Genomic DNA, 13,685 nt, shown 5'->3' with positions numbered 1-13,685 from the left:
TAACGTCTTCTGAGCTCCCATTTCTTTTTAACTTATATTAAAAAAAAAAGATTAAAATTTCACTTTATATCTTGTTTATTCGATAGGAAAATAGTTAGTTGAGTACTGTTCAGAAAGAAAATGTCAGATTTACTCCCTAGAATCTTAATGCTTTCCGCTTCCTCTTTACATACTTTCCCTACTCCTTCATAATCACTCTCATTGCACTCTCAACATAAGTGTATTATTATCCCGTAGATGACGTTTGTGACGTTAAAGATGTTTTTTGGAGAGCTTTGTATTCCTGTAAAATTACATTTTCGTATTTTTTTTGTTGGCCACCCATTTCTCCTAATATGACTCCAATCGATTTTGAAGTTATACGAACAACACATCTGCAACATATTTGCTCCGTTCTTTTCTATATATTCTTTTTTCGGTTTCCCTGCTTCCAATTCTTTTCACTGTCTTCTCATATATGTAGATCGCTACTTTTGTATCGCTCCCGTCAAAGCTTCTACCAATTTTTATACTTTAACCGTGCTCATGTTATTATCATGATGCAACACTATCCATGAATCTTGTTTGGTTTCCTCCCTTAATTTTTGCACATTGCTTCCTTTATAATTATACTACCATGATATATAAAACGAGGGCAACAAAGACAAAAAACGAACCTGAACTAATCTTAAAGAGACTTGAAGGAAGCTTCAGATAATCTCCCGTCGGCTTTAGCATATAACTGTTGATTCCAACAGGATGGCATACCCACACATAATGCAAAATGTGTGCAAAAATATCTCTCATATAGCTTTTCTCTAACATAGGTCCAGTCTCACATAGATTTTTTCCTTGTTTCTCAGTTTAACGATTGAATGTTCCGACGTTTCATTTAAAAAAAGTCATCATCAGAGATTTTTTCATGAAAATTTCAGTTCGAATCTCGACATCGCGATGAAGCTAATGCACAAAACGTAGATTTGTAAAATGCCAAAAAAAAAACCTTTAAAAACTTTCTTTGCTATTGGTACATATATTTTTATAAGAGAAATGATGGCTTTGTTCCTACCGAAACTGCAATTGTGAGTTGAGCATAAGAGGTACTTTCAAAATACGATAAAAATATCAGGTCCATATTTAAAAAAATTAAGTTGAGGTGAATATCTCAGAAACTAAACAGCAAAAAGAAAAAGTGTTAGTTCAATGTGTGGACTTCAAAAAACAAATCATGTTTTGTATTGATTTTTTTTGAAAATTATTTTGGGAGATTTTCATTTTTACTCAACATTTCGTAAATGAAACTACATTTGCCAACATTGTTTTTGAATCTTAGTTTATCATTAAATTTAGCAACTTTTGTCTCATTCAACCAAATTTCTAATTTTCTAATTTTAGCGGTTTAGGAGACAGCAATAGTGAACCGTGACAATTGTATCACCTTGTACAAATATTAACGGAATATTAAAAAAATAAGTTGTTGACACCAGAATAAGGCCTAATGACTGGTACTATTCGACGAAGAAGCAAGACCGTTGAAAAAAATTATACGAAGTGCTGGTGTTATTATTTCGATATAACTATACGCCTTATTATCTTTAACTATCAGTTTCGAGACAGTAAGTATATTTAAAGCTATAAAATAAAATGATAATAAATATTGGATGCCAAATGAAATATTTCGGGAATTACTTTATCTGAAGTACGAACGTGAAACATAAAATTGATTTATTACGCGAAAATTTTACCAACTTCGGGTCATAAACTGTCTCACTTTTCTACACCAATTTCATGCTGTCTTGAGACATTGTTTTTGCTTACACTTAGAATATCCCAAATCATCATTATAGAACATGAGAACAAAACGAGTTTTAATCGGAGATCTTCATGAATTATTGTGATTGCACACCAGGAAGTGGCAGAAATTTCCTGTTCCTTCATAGACTTATTATTGTTTTGAGAGGTAATTGAAGATGACGATTTGCATAAGTAATTTGCATAATCTGACTGCATTGTTTATGTATGTCTATGTAGGTGCTTTCTATGGTATAATCTTGAAGTGTGAAACTTCGGTAGGGGGGCAATATTATTAGATAAACACTTGATGATGAGAGAAAACGAGGTACATATTGGTATTTAAAAAAATTGAATTAATTATAGAGAATGCAATTTCGACATCTAACATGGTAACTTGCTACATGGGATTTCAAAATTATTGCATGAAAGTGAACAGATTTTTATGATTTCAAATTACGCGCGGTGTTTTTTATGTTGTTTGGAACTAACGCCTCACACACAAGGAGAAGTGAAATTGCACATTATTCCCAATTAAATCTAATTAGGAATAGCATTCCACTTTTACTAAGGGCTCACACGAAAATTCTTGTTAACAAAGGTTTTCACATGCTTTTTCTTGCATTTCTATTCAGCATATTATATCATATTTATTCCTATCTAGCCAAACCGCAGTATCTATAGGGAAACTGCCGTAAATGTCCTAAATGGATCCTTGAACTTGGGAAACTTTGGGTGTCTCCACAAAAGACTGAGCTGGCTCTTCCTTGTGGTTCTCCCCTTTTCCTTTTATCTTTTCTAGGTTACACTCGCGGGTGCGTGTGCTTCGCACATACGCGGTATGATGTCATCGTATGTACTTTGCATACCCACAGGCCTGATGAAGTCATCAAGTAAAAAACACGTGCCGCTGGGCTGCTCAACATCGTTTTTCTATTTCTACTTAAACGCTCAATTTCTTTTGTGATCATGAACTTTTCCTTACATTTCTGTTCACCTGCACGAAACTTTCCATGTTATAATGCAGATACAAGGAACTTGGGAAGCTTTTGTTTGAATTACGTTTGTGGGTTCATAATTGAAAAAGAGTTGATGCGACCCTGTAATTCTCACGATTTAATTTCTGAAATGTTTTATGCATAGACGTTACTCATTATTATTACTTTTAAATGTACTTAAAATTTTATTATTACGTTAAAATGTATGACGTGGATCTCTATGTATTAAATTATATTTTACATTTGAGTTCTGCCAGGAAAAGGAAATGTTCATTTTGACACCTTGTTTTTACGATCTACGTTTTTACAAAAGGCAAAATATTGTATAGGGAAAATTCGCTGAGTCGTTTGTAGCAAATATTGCCAAAACCGGAAGAATACTGATAATAGGACAAAAATCCGCTACATGAAATTCGCGTACAAAGCAAAGTTAAACCAAGAAAACCAACATTTTCTTTTATTGTAAAAGAATACCTGTGGCTGGACATAAGCAACTTAACACACAGGTACCTATTACAAAAGTTCAAAGTTCAAAAACGCAATATTAATTTTCCCTTGAAGCATGGAGTTCTTTGTTAGCAAGGTTATGATCATAAATTCTCATTGGATGATAATGGTGTTTTCATCCGGTACCTGTTAAATCAAACTCCCTGTTTCTCTTTCCTCAAAAATGTCAGATCCTTTACATTGATGTGAATCATAAATCTCTCATGTGGGTAGGAAAATTACCTTAAACCCGGATTTGGAAATTGTTAAGTAAAACGACCATTGCATACATTTAATGTCTACCCCATCTATTGTTCTATGAGCGGGAATTTCATTCAAAGTTACATCCATTAGTATCATTGGAGCATATTTCTGCAAAATATCATTTTAGATAAGTAGGTACGTGGGCACACTTAATAATTAATGTTCTTCAGAAATATGTTTTAATTTTATCGTTTATTATATTAATATAATAAACGCTTAATATACGCGCTGGATATCATTAAGTTCATGCAATACTTGTTTTATATGATACTTGCCAAACTTGGGTTTACAGTAATTTTCCTATTCATTTTACTTACATTGATGGGATTGATGATTAATTGACGTAATGATGAGCATTTTAAAGAACGAAACACAGGAAGTTCGATTCCATAGGTAGTAATAAAAATTTCCCTGTCGGATGAGAACACTATTATCACTCAATGATAATTTATGATCATAGTCTTGATTGCAAAGGGCTTCAAATTCCAAATGTAAACTATAATAAAATATTGTAGTATATACTATACTTTTTTATTTATTACTATAGTAAAATATTGCAATCTTTGAACTTTTGTAGTGAATACTTATGTATCGAATTGCTTATAATCAGCTAGGGACGTTGTTTAAAAATAAAAGAAACTGCTGGTTTCTTCAATTTAATTTTGCCTTATACGAGAATTTTATGTATTGGATTTTGGTCATCTTATCAATGCTCTTCCGGCAGGGCAACATTTACCATAAGTGACTTCGCCAATTATCCGCATGCGATATTTTGCGTTGGTAATGCAGAGGTGATTTAGATTTCTTGTTTTGGCGCAATAAAAATTGCGTGTACCTAAGAAAAATCGGGGAAACCCACGAAAGAACTAGCATAATTTGGTAACTTGGGTGGATGTATACCTAGAAGTTTAGAAATAAAAGCAACGCTACATAAGCTCCTGTTAAAAGACTTAAAATAAATAATGCAGCAAAGATGACGAAGAAGTTGCTTTACATTCAAAATATTAAATTAACTCATGTCATTTTCAAGAATTTCGTAAGCATTTCACTTAACACAAATTTAAATATTGAATTTTATGCAACCGGTACGTGTCATTGACAATGAAAATTAGTCATTTTTAGATTCCCCATCGGTTAGAGAAATTTAATGTCCACCCCAGGCCATCACACTTGCTATGACGTACCGAGTTCTCGATCGCCAACAATCTTCATTGTCCTAAGTTCTCAAGCCAACAAGTAAAAAGTTGGTTGTCTACGAAAGTAACTTCAATTCATAGTAATTCATGCTGGAAAAAAATCTTTCAAAATTTGCCTGCTCTGTGCATACATACTAGCCATAATTATAAGGGCTTAAAAGTTTTAGTTCCGAAAGAGAAAGTTAATTTAAAGCGTATGTAAATTTAATATTGCAACTTCAAATACGGATTCAAAAGTAAGTTGTATTCTATGAACAAGGAGAAAACTCAAACGCTGTACGTAAATATGCTTTATACGTTTAAGGTGCGATATTTTGCATTGGTAAGACAGAGATGGTCCAGGTTTCCTGGATTAGGGGAATAAAAATTGTATGAACCTAATAAAAATCGGTGAACCCAAAAAAGACCCAGAATAACTTGGTAAAAAGCTTTAATAAAACACCCCGTTGGATGTTCTGGTGACCGGATGGTGTTGGGTTCACCGAAGCGTCTACCAACTAAAAATCTCGGGATTCTTGTTGACTTAATCTGCGATGGTCCGGGACTGTTCCTAAGGGATATAAGCATCGGGGTTGAAGAGGCGTGTATAGTTTAGATTACCCGGTTGCCTTCTTATGCCCTTTTGTTAGTTTCCGTTTGTTTTACTCTTATGAATTTTTTTCCTGAAACTTTGTTGTGGATTTTTTATTTCTCTCTTTACATTTTGTGCCGGTCCGTTATGGAAAAACTTTAATCTTCTTCTCCGGCTCGTTCGATCCGCTCTTCTTCCTCGACCATTGCCGACATGGCTTAGCTGCAGCGGTACCATTTTGATTTGCTCTCCGGCATTCCGTTAATTAGGGATTCCGGAGTTAAGGTTTTTACTCACGCGATCAGCTCGTCTCTTTGTTCTTGAAAAATCGAACACAAGAAAATACAGTGTGTTAGAGACTCCGCAGTCCTTGCAATCCGGGCCCGTTTTTCCTATCCGGCCCGTCTTAGGGAAAACGGGGCCGGATGTATACCTAGACATTTTGAAATATTGGCAACGCTGCATAAGCTCCCATTAAAGGACTTAAAGTAAGTAAGACAGTAAAAATTACAAAAACTGCTTTACATTCAAAGTATTAAATACACTCATGTTGTCTTCAAGAATGTCGTAGGCGTTTCACTTAAACAAATTTAAATATCTAAATTTATGCAACCGGTACGTGTTATTGACAATGAAAATTAATCATTTTTCGGTACACTGACGAATGGCGAAATTTAATGCCCACTCCAACCCATCACGTGATTTGCATTTCGTTTATTCTTAACGTTAAACCTTAGAGAAAAGTGCCGGCCGTTAACCTTCTTTCAATTTTACTCTCTTATTTTTTACTGTGACAAGGGACAACACTTTCGTAACTAATACTATTTTCGTGGGAATATAGGATAATCGAATAACGAAACAGAATTCATGGATCATAATAGATCGTTGATTGCAAACAGTAGATTGTAATGGATAAATTATTGGCTTTGATAGGTGCTTAAGTGATATTAATGACTTTGCTATTACGGGAGTGAAACTATGCAATGCTAATCTTACTTTTATGCGTCTTACCTTTTTCACAATATTTCAAATATATTTCCATTAAAATTGCTGATCAGTTGTCAGAGATTATCAACGCGTACTTGTTTTGTATGAAGTTGAAATGTTATTAACGTATTTGGGAGCTATTGAAACCTCCGTCTGTCCGCTAAATCACCATTCCCGTTAGAATTTTTTAGATTTTTCATCTTTTGCTGCGTTTATTGACTCATACACTCCAATTCAACATAAAGCAGGACACATCAACAATTTTTGAATCTAACGTTTCGATTTCGACCGATCATCAACGTTTTAATTTTTCTAAATACACTTTTAGTTTTCAGAAAATATCACTCTATAGATTCTAACAATGCCTTGATACATCTGGTGGAGTATCTGAATGAATGCTCATGGCAAAATAAATTAGCTAAAAAAATTGTCAGAGCTATAGGCAAAATTGTCCAAGACTGTCACCTTCCATGTGGGACAAACTTGTCTAATCGTAGCATTTTCGCAGAAGGAATATTAACGGTGTTTCTCCTATAGATAGAGACCGTCCTGTCTGAAATTGCACGATGTCCCCATATATGAAATAAGCACGAAAAGGCACATTTTATGAACTAGCATATATAGGGTGTTCAATTTATATAACAAAACAAGAGAAAAATGAGAAAAAATTATTAATCTTTGGTAATTTAAACGTTGTCGAAGGACACTTAACGTTTTATTATTAATTAAAATAAAGAGAGATCATTAGAAAAAATCTCAAGTAGGCTTGAAGTATCACAGGAACGTCTTGGGCAAATTTGCTACCATTATCCATTTCTCGATGACCCTGCATAAAACTTTAAATACATCAAACGACACGTCAACCAACACTTTTTCTTAAAGTAAATTATTAATCGTTAAAAAAATCGCCTAAATTTTAAGCGTAAAATTGCATTTTATCTATTATGCATTTCTAATTAGCTATTGGGTCGTGAGAATTCGTTTAAATGGCTTATTTCACGCTAAACTACGCTTAACATATTTAATTAGTGTTTCAGTGGTTCTTGGTCATCTAAACTTAACGAACGAACAACATTGAGATGAAGTAATATACTAGAGAAATTTTCGGACCATGAGCTTATAATTTTTATACAGGGTGCTTCTTAAACATACGGCGCAACTTTAAGAAATATCCCTTGAAAAAAAGTTCATGTAAACATATGCTCGGAATCGCTTTATTGCCGAAATACTGGGTGTTAAAAAACAACCCTGATTCAACCCAGTTAAGAGTAGACTGGATTCATACATCCTAGTTCATGGTAGTTATATTAAATCATTTTTGAAGATGTTAAACAATTAATTCCATTTTTTAGTTGTTTGAGTTACGGACGAAATATGTTTATAAAAACTTTTTTTTGTATCTTAGCGAAAGTAGTATTTCGTAAAAGTTGCACCATTTGTTCAAGAAACACCCTGTGTACCTAGAGGTGCAAATAGTCGTCAGTATATAGATATGTTTAAATTGGATCACCTATCAAACGTCTATTCACCGACACATCAAAATACAATAATTGTTTTAGCAAGTTAATGAAGAAGCCACTGGTTTTGTCGCAGGAAAGGTGTGAGAAAAACCAACAATGAACAATTCTTCTGTATATACAGGGTGTAACATATCATCATAGAGATATTTCAAGGGGCTATTGTACTCTGCAAAATAACAAAAAAATGCTAATGGACTCATGGTCTAAAACGCATCTTGATTAATAATCGCGGATTACAGATATCTCATCAGTCGCCGCGTTATTACACCATTGAATAATTTATGAAACGACACTGGTGCAAAAATATACAAAAAACTTTATAATCTGTTTTTGCAAAGATACGAGTTATAGACGATAACATTGATTCAATGGCCTTCAAACCTTGAATAATTTTTTACAGCCTTTTTTGCAAGCTTACAGCTCACTGATCGAATCACGATAACCATGCATGACACGAAATAATATACAGGATGTAACATATCATCATGGAGATATTTCAAGGGGCGACTGTAGTTTTGAAAAGAATAAAAAAATATTAATATATCCATGGTCAAAAACGCAACATTTTCGATATACAGGGTGGCAAAGTTTCATATTTTACATTTTTAAATTTTTATTAAATTGGACACCTACTTTCTTTAAGATCCTCTACAACAAAATGGCAAAATTGTCAATAGCCATATAGAGAGTGTTATGTTCTTTTAAGGCATGTAATATTTCATGCTTTGTATATTTTTTCTAGAAGGCCCTGTGTGAATTCTGATATCAAGTTTAAATTATTTCTTGAATTATTTAGCTTTTTGGTCTCTTGCAGTAGTATCGTATTTTTTACCATTTTGTATAATTTGCAAAAATATCTATCTATGTAAATTAACCAAATCGAGTCTACATATTTTGGTATGTAAAGCAGGATGCCATAGCTGAATTTCAACCGTTTTAATAATTTTGTTTTAGTTTTTCAAAAATTTAACTTAATTCGTAAGAAAAGCGCAAAATATGAGAAAAAATGTGAGACTTTGTCACCCTGAATTACAAAAACGGCGCGTTTTTGATCATGGGCCTATTAGCATTTATTTATTATTTTGCATAGTACTATCGCCTCCTGAAACATCTTCATGATCATATGTTACACCCTGTAGAGTGCTGATCACTGTCACAATTCACACTCTCTAATTTCCCCCTTGAACTGTACAAAACATCGGTTTCATGACAAAGCAGACTCCAGCAGCACCATGAATGGGGCGTAAAATTCATAGTTGAAAATACACAAACCATCTTATGCGTGTAGGATTGTTTTTAACCGAAGTTAAAGATATGAAATTGCATATAGATGTAGCTAAAAAGATAGAAGCAGTCATGTTCACAAAAAAGACAATGAAGAATTACCAATGGATAATGCAATAAAGATCGCCATTGCCCTGCGTGTTGCGCGTGAAAACTGGAGAAATCAACCACCAACGGCCTCAAGAATTCTGAAGATCTAAAGGGGCCTTGAAGAAAAAATTGGTTTAGATATCGCAAATCACATTCAGATGATCTTGTATGACTGGAATATTTTCCCTTCAAAAGGGACCTATTTTCTTTCTATATTTGCGCCAATTTTTGGCTACTGTGTTATTTATATCCCATGCATCATCTCTGGACTTCTATAGAACCTATAGGAAACTTATACTTTCAATCCTTTCCGCCTTTTCATGTAAGACAATCTACCTAAGACAAATCAATGCAGTCCAGTTCATTTCTTGCCATTGTATGAAAATTTATAAAACACAATAACTACTTAAATCGGTATTAACACCAATAGCTGCGTTACCATTTTCATTTGGAATCAGGAACTGCAAGTTTATATGAATTATTAAACTATGTAAGTAATGCACTTCTCGGTGATTAAATTACAAAACTGTATTTACGATCACCATCTATTACGGTTGCAGCATCTTCTCATGCAATTGAGCATGGTTTACTGACTTTCGTGATTTAGTAGACAATGATAATTATTACATTTGCCATTATTTTGTTGCAGAAATATAAGGTCCAAGAGTTTTCTGTTAGACGTTACAGTTGATAAATAAACGTTTGTTTAAATACAAAAAAGGAATTGCATAAATCTCCCACGCTTCTTTGAACTTGGAGTCACTAGTGATGATAGTCGATTCGTTTAATATCGAGGTAACAGTGATTATCTTCAAGTTGATACATTCCCTCTCACTGACATTGTGTAGATAACTTGAAATCGTCAGCATTGATCTCATTCAAGCTTATAAAAGGTATCATGGTTCCACTGTGTTAGAGTTTAATTAACGTTCATCACTTCAAAGATTATCAGAAATTATCGATAGTTCTTTATCCGAATGCGTACCCTTCTCACGTCTACGATATGCTAGACAAATGGCGACAACTTTCTTTTCAATAAAAAAATCTGGTTGAGAAAAACCACCAACCAAAGCGGCACAAACCACCTGAAGCTGAACAAAACCATCTGCTTTTAATGGAGCAAATAAACCCACTTAACTAAATGAACCGAGAGGATGCAGCTTCCATATAGAAAGACAAGGTCATGATGATTTAAATTAGTTTGCTTTTCTTATTTGTAAGTCAAAGAGATTGTTAATCACAATCAATATCTTAGGGTACTCAAGGACTCTTTGACACTGCAAAACGATAGTCGATTGCAGGCATCATTTTTGTTAATGGTTCTTCACAGAGGTCAACAGCCATTGAGCTTAGAATGGCTTGCAGTCGAATTAGTGGGTGTTAATTGATTGGACAAAATGTAAAAATAGTTGGTGCCATTTTAGATATGCATTACACATCACGCCAATCATGGTGGTTCACCTTTGCTTAAATTGATGAAGAACTACATCCACAAAAGCAAATATTTAGAGGACAATGGTCGAGACAAATTGTATAATTAAAATATTATACAAGACCATGACAAATAGTTAGATATAATCTCTTATGTTTTATTAGAATTTAGCTTTATTATTGAGATGTGAGAATTGACAATCTTTGGAATGTTATGTGGATAAGTCCCACCAAACTCGGTACTTTTCTATGAGCGTACTTTTAAATGGCTCGACCAAGGCACCAGCTTCACTACACGCATTTGCGAGCTAAATGTAGCAATTTACAATTCACAATTTTTATTGCTACAATTTAGCAATTGTGTAGCAATAAAAATGTAAATATTTTCCTTCCCTACTCCAATGTACTGTTTCGCGCATACTTGCCAGCCTGACAAGTCACGTATGGAAAGTATCACTTTCCGCACTCGTTAGGAAAATATTTATTTCCGCACAAGTTTCAACCTTTTTTACCGCACGCCAATATTTTTCTGAACGTGCAATAGAAAATATTACATAAAGTTAACCGACATACGCTTGTAAAAGAAATACTGGGAAACTACTTTGCTCGTGATTTATATTGGGGAACTTTTACAGGGTTCATTTAAATATACCGATCTGTTATAAGTCGAAAGTTCACTCGGAAGATTCTCAATTTGTATGCGAATCCAAAAGTCACGTGTGCAGAGTAGACGTTGATGCATGTAATGGTAAAATGCCATCATGTTCTGCTGATTTTCCCTTAATATCTCATTCCTTTTTGAATTTTGATGTACGGCTAATAGAACATTCCTATTTAGTTTAAATCCCTACAATGCGTGCATAGTGCCAAAAGTGTGATCAGTGGAGACTACGGATGAAAATTAATTGATTTTTTAACATATCTCAGACAAACTCGATTGTATTTAAATCGGGCGACATAGGAGGTCGTCCCATGTTCTTCATTGCTCGTTTTCCTACGAAACCGATGACCTTGCTTTTAGCTAGAGGTAAATTATTGCTAATTACTATTTGTGTGAAGCTAGAAGAAGTGAGAGTTTATTGACCTAGAGTAATTACAAAGAGCAGTCTAAACAGAAGTGGACTCATCGAGAAATTTTCATCAGAGTTCATTAGACAAATGGCAAATACCCCACAGCATCGCCAATGTCGCCATTTACCCCTGAGGATTTAACAAATTAGATTACCCGGTCACGTGCAGACAGCTAATTTCCACTTGCAGTTTTATTCTTGTTATCCTTAATAGATTTTTATTTCTTTTATTTTTCTTCTTTTTTCATTATTTGCCTCTCTCGCTAGTATCTATTATATACTCATTGTAAGATATCTATTTGACCATGAGAAACACCAATGAGTACCCTACAGTTAGTCAGTATTAATTTCGGATAGTCCCGTGTATTATACAGGGGCCTGCGTTATTTGACATGGGTATATCACTATGTTTTTTGCTATCAACGCATGAGCCATAGCTCTTTGATGAACAATCAGTTAGCCACCGCAATTTAATATGAAACTCAAGTTTTGTTCTAAAGAAAGGAAAGTGAGCATTCAGATCATTTGGTGAATTGAAACACTAAGGGATGCTTTGTGTCACTAATGAGGACTACAAAGCTCGTTCACAAGAAAATTTAACAAAATTTATCCCAATTGACGGTGAATAAATTAAACCGACACCCACACATAATACATCCCAAATACGAAGCATGTGTACCTTACCGCGGATACACCGGTACGACATTACGCGTATTACCAATAAGCCGTACCTACTTATTGGGAATAGAAAGCGACATGTCTAGCAAACAATAATTAAAATTAGATGAAAATTTCTTTTTCGCGCCTTTGTCACAGACATAATGAAAACGAAACCTCATACCTCGATTTTGCCTTGACCACCATTAAACGGATTCTTTGGGTTTCGATTTTCAGTTTCGCATACCTATTTACTTATTCAATTTTTGATGTTAGGTATGTTAAACATTTTTATTTTATTGTCAAGTTTCAATTTCTAGTAATGGAAGGGCCTGGGACATGAGCGAGTATACTGAGTGTAGCTGAGGCTTTTTCTATTAGAAGTTTAGCTGATTATGTAAAAGCGCACTACCTTGAATTGTTCCGGTATACGGAAAATTTTTGAAAATCAACCATCTTTGCTTCTCCGTTGAACAGCGACTATTCCAGCAGCTTAAGAACTCTTTTACATCAATACAGAATTATGCAAATTCGCCGCTCATTATTGAGATCTCGAACCCCATAAGAGATACAAGTCGGTTAAGTTATATGAAAATTTAGTATATTCTGGCTAGTTTTAGAAATAAACGTCTAATTGCTGAGGTAGTTTTGATCTTTTCCAGAGCTTAACTTCAGATATTTTTCAAAATAAATGTCCCTTCTTCACAGACGCTTTTTCTTTTCTAGATTCGGAACCATTATCGACAACATTTTTTAAAAACAGGCCTGATCTTTTATTATATTTTTTAAAGCCCTTGATCTTCCGAATACCGCCTTGAATCACGCTGTATATTAAGCACTTGCTTCTTTTCTAAACAAACGCGAAAATGCAAGATACACGTTTGTCACATGGTTTCCAATGACTCTTTTAATATTTTTCTATAAAATAAGTTCAAATATTTAATTAAAAAATCAATAATTTGGGCGGGCGGCATAATCTTATCAAATGCGAAATATTTAATAGAAATTTCCATTTGGAATATTGAATATTCCATAAACCTTGCAACTGAATATTCCGGGAACGTTCAATATGAATTAAATTTGAAAACAAAATTTAGAATAATCTAGAAACAATTTCGCAAAGCCTTAGCATATTTAAAAAAAGATTTTTAAATATTTCTGGAATAGGCCATGATAGAATGGAGGGTGCGAAACAAAAATAAATTTAAATGAAATAATATAGTTCATAAAAATCAATGAAATTTACTAAATAACACATACAATAGTGTAGTAAACGTCAAACAAAAAGTCTGACACGCCATCAAAGTTCTATGTCGCGCTGCTCTACGCTGTTGCCAGACTTCCGAACAAACCTTTAAGGC

At 33.9% G+C, this 13,685-nt stretch overlaps 1 protein-coding gene across 1 annotated transcript in view; it reads left to right on the top strand.

The window, feature by feature from the left end:
• The window catches only part of LOC136413994 (coiled-coil domain-containing protein 25), a 29,121-nt gene that overhangs the window by 12,388 nt on the left and 3,048 nt on the right, over positions 1 to 13,685 (top strand). The window lies entirely within an intron of this gene.

Source organism: Euwallacea similis, chromosome 16 (assembly GCF_039881205.1).
Source record: "Euwallacea similis isolate ESF13 chromosome 16, ESF131.1, whole genome shotgun sequence".
Taxonomy (NCBI): domain Eukaryota; kingdom Metazoa; phylum Arthropoda; class Insecta; order Coleoptera; family Curculionidae; genus Euwallacea; species Euwallacea similis.
Note: the sequence above shows the minus strand (reverse complement) of the source record. Positions and strands in the feature narration are given on the sequence as shown.